Source organism: Triticum urartu, chromosome 5, assembly GCF_003073215.2.
Source record: "Triticum urartu cultivar G1812 chromosome 5, Tu2.1, whole genome shotgun sequence".
NCBI lineage: Eukaryota > Viridiplantae > Streptophyta > Magnoliopsida > Poales > Poaceae > Triticum > Triticum urartu.
Genome location: NC_053026.1, coordinates 247,069,444 through 247,082,269, shown reverse-complemented (window position 1 = coordinate 247,082,269; position 12,826 = coordinate 247,069,444).

Below are 12,826 nucleotides of genomic sequence, written 5' to 3'. Positions count from 1 at the left end.
TGCCAAATCCGTTGATTGTCATCAATTTAAATTGGTGAAGGATAAGCATAATGTAATTCTTACTCTTGTTTCGTCCAAGTGATTTAATTCCTTATTCCGGAGGTTCATCAAAAAATTTGGGTTTAATAGCTCATCTTTCTTTTCCCGGAGTTCCTAGCTCTCGAAATTACATCACCACGGAGATTCATCTAAATAATTGCAAGGAGTCAACCTTATTCTTTTCATCCTCCATTTCGATTGATCATTTCTTTTATTACCGGAGTTCTCATGAAGTTTCTACATGATGGTCCATAAAGGATTTAATTCCTTCTCGAAGCGTTCATCAAGATTCTTTTCAGATGAGCTCAAGTTTTCTTCATCTTGCAATCCGGAGTGCTATTCTTTCTACCGTATCATTTGAGGTGGTATTATGTCATTCTTGATGATTTCCCTATGTGGTCCATGATTCACATGTTGTCAAGATTGAGATATCTTAAATCCATCAATCTCGTCATGGGAGTTATCTTGGGTTATATTTCACCTAAAGCCTTCACTAAGGATTGTTGCTTTAATGGTGCTTATAAATGACCCAAGTTCTTCATTTATCCTCCCGGTGAAATAAGTTTCTCGTCTCCTTGTTCATATCAATACAATTCTTTCCCGTGAGTGGCAGGTTGTCACCTCATAATTTGAGATGTATTCCATAAGACCATATCAACCTTATTCTTTTCGTTGGTGTTTTTTTTCCAACAACTCCGTTCGACCCTTCTCCTAAAGATGCCTTCTCAAGCTCTTTTGTGGCATAAGATGACATTTTCTTCTCCTTTCTTTTATTTCAATTATCTATCTTCTATTCTTTTCTTCCGGAGGCATTGTGATGTTGTTCTTTTCACCCGTCATCTCGTTTTGTCAAGATCATGTTCAATTTCTTCCATTTACAGTAGAAGTGTTGTCCAAATTATATCAGTCTTATCCCTTCTCTATCTTGTTTAACCGGAGTGTCGTGTCCTCTGCTCAAGTTCTTTCCATCGTATCAAGTCTTGCATAACTTCTCAACCAGAGTGCTGCTCGAAGTTGTTCTTCCTTGTCCCTCTTTTCTAACGGAGTGTTTTCAACTTCGTTCATCGCCGTTGTATTCTTTTCTCGAAATGGCTTAACCTTTTCAAGGTTCGTGGTTTCACTCGTTTGTCAAAGAAGCAACTTAGTTTTACCTCTCCTCTTCCTCTTCCGTTTTTCCCTCCGGTGACATTCTAGATCTCGGGACGAGATCCTCTCGTAGTGGTGGAGTGTTGTAACACCCCGTGACCGATGTGCCAGGTGTCGTGCAGTTATTCGCTGTTGTTGCCATGTCATTGCTTACGTGTCATGCATTGCATATCATGTCATCATGTGCATTTCATTTGCATACATGTTCGTCTCATGCATCCGAGCATTTTTCCCGTTGTCCGTTTTGCAATCCGGCGCTCCGTTCTCCTCCGGTGGTCATTTCTACCTTTCTTTCGTGTGTGGCGATTAAACATTTCCGGATTGGACCGAGACTTGCCAAGCGGCCTTGGTTTACTACCGGTAGACCGCCTGTCAAGTTTCGTATCATTTGGACTTCGTTTGATACTCCAACGGTTAACCGAGGGACCGAAAAGGCCTCGTGTGTGTTGCAGCCCAACACCCTTCCAATTTGGCCCAAAACCCACCTAAACCTCTTCCATCATCTCGGTCGTTCGATCACGATCGCATGGCCGCAAACCGCACCTCATTTGGACTCTCCTAGCTCCCTCCACCTATATATATGTGTTCCACTCCGAAATTCGCGGTGCAAACCCTAAAAAACCTTCCCCTCGCGTCGCCGGACGCGTCCACGCCGCGCCGGACGTGTCCATCTGGGAGCGTGCCACCTCAGCGCCGCCGCCTCCCTCCACCTATCCCACGCCACCACGTCACGCGCCCCGCCTCCTCTCTCTTGCCTCGCGCCGCCGCGGCCCTGCGGGCCCGAGGCAGGCCCACCGGGCCCGATCTTCTCCGCCGCCGCCTGCACAAGGCCCGCGCCCGCTGCTCCCCGCCGCCCACGCCGCCCGGCTGCCCGACGCTGCCCGCCTCCGCCGCCGCCAGGCAACGCCGCCTCGCCGCCCGACCGCGCTCGCCGGCCGCCGCGCCGACGTGCCGCCGTGCGCCGCCACCTCGCCGCGCTTCGCCGCCATCTCCGCCTCCCGGCCACACCCCCACATCGCCTCGGCCTCGCCTCCTCCTCGCCACCAGGTCGCCGGAGCTCCACCGGCCATCGCCGGAGTTCGCGCCTCGTCTCGCCGGAGCCCGTCCCGGCCGAATCCACTCGGGGTGGACCAAATCCGCCAAGCCCACCAACCAAACAACCTCGCGCCGCTCGGATCCCTCCGTCCCGGGATATCCTCGTCCCGTTGACTTTTTACACAGGGTATAAATTTCTACTAAGTCCTCGGAATTCCCAGATCCTTGTGCTCCTGTTCGTGGCCTCGTAACTTTGCATCCATAGTTCCGATTCTTGCATATAGCATATCAAAATGTTCATCTCAGAGAGTACATCATTTCATTCGACTGCATCATTTTCATTTGAGTTCATCTTGATGCCTGAAATGCTGTTAGAAGAGGGCTACTTGAGTTAATTGTCAGATCTGCTACTTCGTTTAGGTTTTTGTCATTTTTGTCATGATTAATGTGTGCATGCTATGCCCATGACTTCTACACGTGTTTTGTTAAGGGTTTTGTCATCTTCACAGAGGTGCAACCCATGTATTTTTGTGATGTGCGTGGTGACTTGTGCAAGCTTGCAAAGTGGTGCACTTGTTAATTCTGTTTTCAGGGACTTAGTAATTTCACTAAGTCCTGCAGCTGTTTACCTCATGTTGCCATATGTTCATGTTGTTTCCTAGTGATCCGTGCCTCTTTTGAGGATGATCAGTAAGGATGTTTTGTTAATTTCGTAGTTCTCTTTCCATCCATGTATTTTTTTGCAATTATGGAGCACCCTAGCTTGAGTCAATCGAGCTCTACTTTTGCTACTTTGTGAATCTGGGCAGATTGTCAACTTGTTTGCAATTTTGCCGGTGATGTTGTAGTTAATCCGTGCATGCTATGCTATTGTTCTTGCCATGTCTAGAGTGCATTTTGTGCCTTCTTGATGGGTGTATGCTTGTATTGCCATGACTTGCACCGTATTGAGTGCATCGAGCTCGTAAACATGCCTACTTGAGTTATGTTTCAGCATGTGCCAGTTTTCACGAAGTCTGTGATCTGATTCTGTTTTTTTGCTATGTTCACATGCTTGCAATTGTATTTTCTGATCCCTTTTGGCTCAAGGTCACTAAGGGACTTTTGTAAGCTCTTTGAGTAGCTCCATGCCATGCTTTACTTTGCCATGTTCAGGTCCTGTAGCATGTAGTTTTGTTGCTCCGAAGAGGGCTACCTGATCTGAAATTCCAGACAAGTGTTAATTTCACTAAGTCTGAGATCTGTTTGTCATATGCATTTTTGACATGCTTGTTTGAACCTGTTAATGGGTGAATTGGCCGTAGCTCAGTGATAGACTTTTGTTAAGAATATTGTGTGCATCCCTGCCATGTATTTTGTTGTCATGTTTGGGTGCTATAGCATGTTCATTTCGTTGCATTTAGATGCCTACTTGCTGTAAATCGCAGACCGGTGTCATTTTTGAATCGCTTGCCATTTCCAAACCGTAACTCCGATTCCGGCGTTCTTTATATCGTTTTCAAGCGATTTCATCTCATCTTTCCAGTGGCACACTTGGATTTCCAAGCTGAGGCCAGGTTCATGCTTCCTTGTCAATTCTTGCATATGCATCGCATCCCGCATCTCGCATGTCATATCATGTTCATGTGTTGGTTGTTTACTATGTTGTGTGCTTCTTTTTCGGTGTTTGCTTCTTCGGGTTGGTTCCGGTAACGTCGCGTTTGTGAGGACCCGTTCGTCTACGTGCGTTTGTCTTCTTCATGGACTCGTTCTTCTTCCTTGCGGGACTTCAGGCAAGATGATCATACCCTCGAAATCACTTCTATCTATGCTTGCTAGATGCTCGCTCTTTTGCTATGCCTATGCTGCGATACCTACCACTTGCTTATCATGCCTCCTATATTGTTGAACCAAGCCTCTAACCCACCTTGTCCTAGCAAACCGTTGATTGGCTATGTTACCGCTTTGCTCAGCCCCTCTTATAGTGTTGTTAGTTGCAGGTGAAGATTGGAAGTTTGTTCCTTGTTGGAACATGGAGATGTTGTTCCTTGTTGGAACATGTTTACTTGTTGGGATATCACAATATATCTTATTTTATTAATGCATCTATATACTTGGTAAAGGGTGGAAGGCTCGGCCTTATGCCTGGTGTTTTGTTCCACTCTTGCCGCCCTAGTTTCCGTCATATCGGTGTTATGTTCCCGGATTTTGCGTTCCTTACGCGGTTGGGCTATAATGGGAACCCCTTGACAGTTCACCTTAAGTAAAGCTCTTCCAGCAATGCCCAACATTGGTTTTACCATTTTCACTAACAACCTACCACCTTCCCTTGGGTTTTCGCGAGCCCGAGGGTCATCTTTATTTTAACCCCCCCGGGCCAGTGCTCCTCTAAGTGTTGGTCCGAACTAGAGTCCCGTGCAGCGCCCCCTCGGGGAAACTCGAGGTTTGGTTTTAGTTGTATGGAGAGCTCATTTGAGTGTGCCCTGAGAAAGAGATATGTGCAGCTCCTATCGGGATTTGTCGGCACATTCGGGTGGTGTTGCTGGTTTAGTTTTACCCTGTCGAAATGTCTTGTTGTACCGGGATACCGAGTTTGATCGGAACGTCTCGGGTGGAGGTCTATTCCTTCGTTGACCGTGAGAGCTTGTCATGGGCTAAGTTGGGACCCCACTGCAGGGATTTGAACTTTTGAAAGCCGTGCCCGCGGTTATGGCCAGATGGGAATTTGTTAACGTCCGGTTGTAGAAAACGTGAAGTTGACCTTAATTAAAATGAATCAACTACGTGTGTAACCGTGATGGTCTCTTTCCGGCGGAGTCCGGGAAGTGAACACGGTTGTTGGAGTTATTCTTGACGTAGGTAGTACAGGATCACTTCTTGATCATACTTTTATCGACCGTGCTTTGCCTTCTCTCTCGCTCTCTTTTGCGTAATAGGTTAGCCACATATATGCTAGACGCTTACTGCAGCTCCACCTCATACCTTTACCTTACCCATAAGCTTAAATAGTCTTGATCGCGAGGGTGCGAGATTGCTGAGTCCCCGTGGCTCACAGATACTTCCAAAACCAGCTTGCAGGTGCCGATGAGTCCGTGCGATGACGCAACCAAGCTCAGGAGGAGCTCGATGAAGATCTTGTCCTTTGTGTTGTTTCGTTCTAGTTGATCAGTAGTGGAGCCCAGTTGGGGTCGATTCGGGGACCTTGTCGCATTTGGGGTTCTTCTTTTATTCTGGCTTCGTAGTCGGGCCTTGATGGTATTTGGATGATGTAATGCTTTATTCATGTAATTGTGTGAAGTGGCGAGTGTAAGCCAACTATGTACTCTCTTCCCTTTTTATATTACATGGGTTGTGTGAAGATTACCTCACTTGCGACATATGCCTTCAATGTGATTATGCCTCTAAGTCGTGCCTCGACACGTGGGAGATATAGTCGCATCGAGGGCGTTATAAGTTGGTAATCAGAGCCTTCCCCGACCTTAGGAGCCCCATTGCTTGATCGTTTTTAGCGGCCGAGTTGTGTCTTTTAGGAATTATATATCGGAGAGTTAGGAATTCTTTTTACTTCCCAGTCTCCTTCATCGCTCTGGTAAGGCATCGTAGAGTTTTGACTCTTCTCTTCTCAATTTCACTAAAAAAAATTAGGATCACGTGGGTATCTTAGAATCGTTCCGATGGTTTTATGATGAGAACATTGTCTTGGTGCCTCCTGTCAGGGGTTTAGAGGAAGTGTCCTGGGGAGTTGAGCTCTGAGGTGTTGTCATCATAATTTTATCGTTGCAATTCTGGAATACCTGAGTTTAGTACGCCGACATCGAAAATCTCTTTTATGCAGTTCGTTGGTGAGATAACCTCGACGCCACCCAGTACTGGGGCGGGAGTATGGGAGTATCGCCATAATTTGTATAACGGATGTTTTTCGAAGGTTGAGGTAGATGATTTCCGAAGGTTTTCTTGGTTATGTGTTGAAGGATGGATACAGCTGGATGTAGGATTTGCTAGATTTGGGTGAGATATTATGCTTCCCCTGTATCCCCAACACCTGATTGCATAACCGGAAAGGTTCAGGAGTTTCATAGGTGGGAATTCAAGTAGCTCTTAGGATATTTTCCCGACAGATGTATGATATGAAATTGGGGTTCGACGTCTAGTGGTCCGCCTATTCACGGTTGATTTTACAGTGGTCTCGTTGTGTCTTAATGTAACACCCCGGATGTAACTTTCCCTATTTGTACTCCAACTCTTGCCGTTTCCGGCGTTAAGTTATATTTATTCCTTGGGTTCGGGTCTTTTTCTCCGTGTGTTGTTTTCTTTTCATGCATCTCATATCATGTCATCATGTGCATTGCATTTGCATACGTGTTCATCTCATGCATTCGAGCATTTTCCCCGTTGTCCGTTTTGCATTCCGACGCTTCGTTCTCCTCCGGTGGCCATTTCTAGCTTTCTTTCATGTGTGGGGATTAAACATTTCCATATTGGACCGAGACTTGCCAAGCGGCCTTGGTTTACTACCGGTAGACCGCCTGTCAAGTTTCGTATCATTTGAACTTCATTTGATACTCCAACGGTTAACCGAGGGACCGAAAAGGCCTCGTGTGTGTTGCAGCCCAACACCCCTTCAATTTGACCCAAAACCCGCCAAACTCTGCTCCATGTCCTAGAGCGTTCGATCACGATCGCGTGGCCGAAAACCGCACCTCATTTGGACTCTCCTAGCTCTACTTATGCCTATATATACAACCCCCCTCGTAAATCCCGGGTCTCTACCACCCCTAACCCTAGATCCATCTCTCCCGCCGCCGCCGACGAAACCGCGCGAGGCGGGCATGTCCGGATAGCCCGCCGCCGCCACGTGTCACGTCGTGATTCGCCCTGCCGCCCCGGTCCACATCGCCGCCTCCTCCCACCGACGCGGGCCCGCAGGCCCAGCGCCAGCCCGTCCGCCGCCCTCCGCCGCCTGTCCTTCTTTCCCCGAGCCGACCGGCCGCGCCGCCGTGCTCCATCAGCGCCGGTCGCCCCGCTCCGCTCCGGCAAGCCGCCGCCTCGCCCTCAAGCTGCTCCGCCGCCCGAGCCGAAGCTCACCTCGCCGCCGCCCCGCCCGACGTCCTCCGCCGCCGTGCGCCAACCAGGTCGCCGGATCCGGCCCCAGCGACCGCTTCCTCAACTCCGGCCGGCCAAGTTTCGGCAATCCCCATCTCCGTCCGGCGATCCTCGAAGGCCACACCGCTACAGTGCATCTCAGATCTGAGATCCGTTTTAACCTAACGGTTGACTTTTTCCTCTCCCCCTTAATCTTTTATGCATACTTTGACCGATGATATCTCCGCATCCGTAGCTCCGTTTTGTACGTACAATATATCAAAATGTTCGTATCGACGAGTACATCATTTCATTCCATTGCATCATTTTCATTTGAGTTCATCTTGATGCCCAAAATTCTGCTAGAAGGAGGCTTCGTTAGTTAATTGTCAGATCTGCTAGTTCATCTTAGACTTTTGTCATTTTTGCCATGATTAATGTGTGCATGCTATGCCTGTGAGACCTTCATATGTTTTGTTAAGCATTTTGTCTTCTTTCCATAGGTGCAACCCATGCATTTTTAGGATGTGTGTGGTGACTTGTGCAAGCTCGCAAAGAGAGGCACCCGGGAAATCTGTTTTCAGAGACTTAGTTGTTTTCACTAAGTCTGGGATATTTTAGTTCATGATGCCATATGTTCAGCTTGTTTCCTAGTGATCCGTGCCTCTTTTGAGGATGATCAGTAAAGGACTTTTGTTAATCATGTTATGCTCTATCCATCCATGTCTTGTTTTGCAATTATGGAGCACCCTAGCTTGAGTCAATCGAGCTCTACTTTTGCTTCATGGTGAATCTAGGCAGATCGTCAACTCGTTTGCGATTTTGCCGGCGTTGTTGTAGTTGATCGGTGCGTGCTATGCCATTGTTCTTGCCATTTCTAGCTTGTATTTTGTGCCTTCTTATTAGATGTATGCCTGCCTTACCATGACTTGCACCGTGGTGAGTGCATCGAGCTCGTTTACATGCCTTCGTGAGTTATATTTCAGCATGTCTCAGTTTTCACTGTCTGAAAACTGATTGTGTTTTAGCTATGTTCGTGTGCCCGTTAGTATATTTTGTGAACCCTTTTGGCCCCAGGTCACTTTGGTCTTTTGTTAAGCTTGTTGAGTAGCTCCATGCCATGTTCTTACTTGTCTTAATCAGGTCATGTATCATGTTGTTTTGCTGCTCCGAAGAGGGCTTCGTGATCTGAAATTTCAGACTAGTGTTAATTTCACTAAGTCTGGAATCTGTTTTGCATTTGCGTTTTTGTCATGCTTGTTTGAACCTCATAATGGATGAATTGGTCGTGGCTCAGTGCTAGTCTTTTGTTAAGAATCTTGTGTGCATCCCTGCCATGTCTTTTGTTGTCATGTTTGGTGGTAGTTTTTGACGCTGATAGTAGTGTTACTATCTACATAGCTAGACTTGTCGAAAAAGGTTTTGACAAAGTTCAAGGTGTTGACTACGATGAGATTTTCTCACTTGTAGCGATGCTTAAGTCTGTCCGAATCATGTTAGCAGATTGCCACATTTTATGAAATCTGGCAAATGGATGTCAAAAACTACATTCCTTAATGGATTTCTTAAAGAAGAGTTGTATATGATGCAACTAGAAGGTTTTGTCAATCCTAAAGGTGCTAACAAAATGTGCAAGCTCTAGCGATCCATCTATGGACTGGTGCAAGCATCTCAGAGTTGAAATATACGCTTTGATAAGTTGATCAAAGCATATAGTTTTATACAGACTTGTGGTGAAGCCTGTATTTACAAGAAAGTGAGTGGGAGCACGACATCATTTCTGATAAATATATGTGAATGACATATTGTTGATCGGAAATAATGTAGAATTTTCTGGAAAGCATAAAGGAGTATTTGAAAGGAGTTTTTCAAATAAAGACCTTGGTGAAGCTACTTACATATTGAGCATCAAGATCGATAGAGATAGATCAAAACGCTTGATAAGTTTTTTCAATGAGTACATACCTTGACAAGATTTTGCAGTAGTTCAAAATAGAATAGTCAAAGAAAGAGTTCTTACCTATGTTACAAGGTGTGAAATTGAGTAAGACTCAAAGCCCGACCACGACAGAAGATAGAAAGAGAATGGAAGTCATTCCATATGCCTCAGCCATAGTTTCTATAAAGTATGCCATGCTGTGTACCAGATCTATTATATACCCTACACTGAGTTTAGCAAGGGAGTACAATAGTGATCTAGGAGTAGATCACTGGATAGCGGTCAAAATTATCCTTAGTGGAATAAGGATATGTTTCTCAATTATGGAGGTGACAAAAGGTTCGTCGTAAAGGGTTACGTCGATGCAAATTTTGACACTGATCCAGATGACTCTAAGTCTCAATCTGGATACATTTTAAAAGTGGGAGCAATTAGCTAGAGTAGCTCCGTGTAGAGCATTGTTGACATAGAAATTTGCAAAATACATACAGATCTGAATGTGGCAGACCCGTAGACTGAACTTCTCTCACAAGCAAAACATGATCACACCTTAGTACTTTTGGGGTGTTAATCACACAGCAATGTGAGCTAGATTATTGACTCTAGTAAACCCTTTGGGTGTTGGTCACATGACGATGTGAACTATGGGTGTTAATCACATGGTGATGTGAACTATTGGTGTTAAATCACATGGCGATGTGAACTAGATTATTGACTCTAGTGCAAGTGGGAGACTGAAGGAAATATGCCCTAGAGGCAATAATAAAGTTATTATTTATTTCCTTATTTCATGATAAATGTTTATTATTCATGCTAGAATTGTATTAACCGAAAACATAATACATGTGTGAATACATAGACAAACATAGTGTCACTAGTATGCCTCTACTTGACTAGCTCATTAATCAAAGATGGTTAAGTTTCCTAACCATAGACATGAGTTGTCATTTGATTAACGGGACCACATCATTAGGAGAATGATATGATTGACTTGACCCATTCCGTTAGCTTAGCACTTGATCATTTAGTATGTTGCTATTGCTTTCTTCATGACTTATACATGTTCCTATGACTATGAGATTATGCAACTCCCGTTTATCGGAGGAACATTTTGTGTGCTACCAAACGTCACAATGTAACTGGGTGATTATAAAGGTGTTCTACAGGTGTCTCCGAAGGTACTTGTTGAGTTGGCGTATTTCGAGATTAGGATTTGTCACTCCGATCATCAGAGAGGTATCTCTAGGCCCACTCGGTAATGCACATCACTATAAGCCTGGCAAGCATTGTAACTAATGAGTTAGTTGTGGGATGATGTATTACGGAACGAGTAAAGAGACTTGCCGGTAACGAGATTGAACTAGGTATTGAGATACCGACGATCGAATCTCGGGCAAGTAACATACCGATGACAAAGGGAACAACATATGTTGTTATGCGGTTCGACCGATAAAGATCTTCGTAGAATATGTAGTAGCCAATATGGGCATCCAGGTTCCGCTATTGGTTATTGACCAGAGAAGTGTCTCGGTCATGTCTACATAGTTCTCGAACCCGTAGGGTCCGCACGCTTAACGTTCGTTGACGATATAGTATTTATGAGTTATGTATGTTGGTAACCAAATGTTGTTCGGAGTTCCGGATAAGATCACTGACATGACGAGGAACTCCGGAATGGTCCGAAGATAAAGTTTGATATATGGGATAATAGTGTTTGGTCTCCGAAAGGGTTCCGAAATTCACCGGAAGGGGTTTCGGATCTTTCCCGAAATGTTTGGGTACGAGAACACTTTATTTTGGCCAAAGGGGAAAGCCACAAGGTTTTTGGAAAGCGCAAAAGGAAGTTTTGCGGAGTCCAGCCCTGGCGTCTGGGTCCAGACGCCAGGAACCCTGGCGTCTGGTCCTGGAGTCCGAGAAGGACTCTTGCCTTTTGGGTGAAACTGACTTTGTGGAGGCTTTTACTCCAAGTTTCGACCCCAAGTCTCAACATATAAATAGAGGGATAGGGCTAGCACCCAAGACACATCAAGAAACACCAAGTCGTGTGCCGGCAACCCCGTCCCCTCTAGTTTATCCTCCTTCATAGTTTTCGTAGCGCTTGGGCGAAGCCCTGCGAAGATTGTTCTTCACCAACACCGTCACCACGTCGTCGTGCTGCCGGAACTCATCTACTACTTCGCCCCTCTTGCTGGATCGAGAAGGCGAGGACGTCATCGAGCTGAACGTGTGCTGAACACGGAGGTGCCGTACGTTCGGTACTTGATCGGGACGGATCGTGAAGGTGTACGACTATATCAACCACGTTGATAAACGCTTCCGCTTTCGGTCTACGAGGGTAAGTAGACATACTCTCCCCTCTCGTTGCTATGCATCACCATAATCCTGCGTGTGCGTAGGAATTTTTTTAAATTACTACGTTCCCCAACAGAAGAGGCGGTGCGAGAGGCCACCGAGGTGGGCACAACCCACCAGGGCGCGCCTAGGCCCCCAGGCGTGCCCAGGTGGGTTGTGCCCCCCTCGGGGCACCCCTCTTGTACTTCTTTGGCCCAAGTTGTGTCTTCTGGTCCATAAACATTATTCAAAAAGTTTCGCTGTGTTTGGACTTCGTTTGGTATTGATTTTCTGTGATGTAAAAAACAAGCAAAAAGCAGCAACTGACATTGGGCACTATGTCAATAGGTTAGTCCCAAAAAATGATATAAAGTTGCTATAAAATGATTGTAAAACATCCTAGAATGATAATATAACAGCATGAATACTTCATAAATTATAGGTATGTTGGAGACGTATCAGACGTCGGTCGTCCGATGACTGGGACTTGTCGGACGTCCGGAGGTTGGCGGTCATCCGGGCGCTGTAGTTGGCAGCATCCGTCCTTCTGGTCGGTTGGGTGTGGATGTGTCAGACATCCGGGTGCGCTCGGCCGTCCGGGCCCTGTAGTGTCGGACGTCCGGTGGTTTCCGGTCGTCCGGCCACTATAGACTCTACAGCTCCGTCTTCTTCCATCTTCGTTTCCATGCTTCCCTCGCGGATGGTGTAGGTGTTCCTTGGCGCTTGCACTCCTCCTCGTCATCCATGAAGCTCCGACAATACCTATGCATGCACACGAGAGGAATGTCAAGTAGTATACCATCCTCAAAGGGGTCAAGTGAGCACGTGTAAAGGAGATGATTCACCTTTATGTATGTGAAGTAGATGTCGCACATGTCACTTGCCAAACGGACTCTTGACATGGTGATGTCCGTAGAATGCTCCGCATCACATCATCTTGTGTTGATTCTTGCGCCCCCGATGTGTGGTAGCTGAATATTGTACTCACGATCCTCGTATGTGGAGTAACAGCGGCGGCAATTCATCGATTTCTAAAGTGGCAGCGGGGCGTCCAATCTCCTCGTCAGATGAGGCGGCTCTTGCGGCAGACATGGAGCGCTCGCGGCAGGGGCGTTCAATCTCCTCGTTAGATGAGGCGGCTCCTGCGGCGGAGACATGGCGCGCCGGCAGCGGGGGCGTCCAATCTCCTTGTCAGATGAGCCGGCTCCTGCGACAGACATGGAGCACCAGCAGCGGCGTGCGTGGACAGAGGCCGGAAGAGGAGAGCACTGGCAA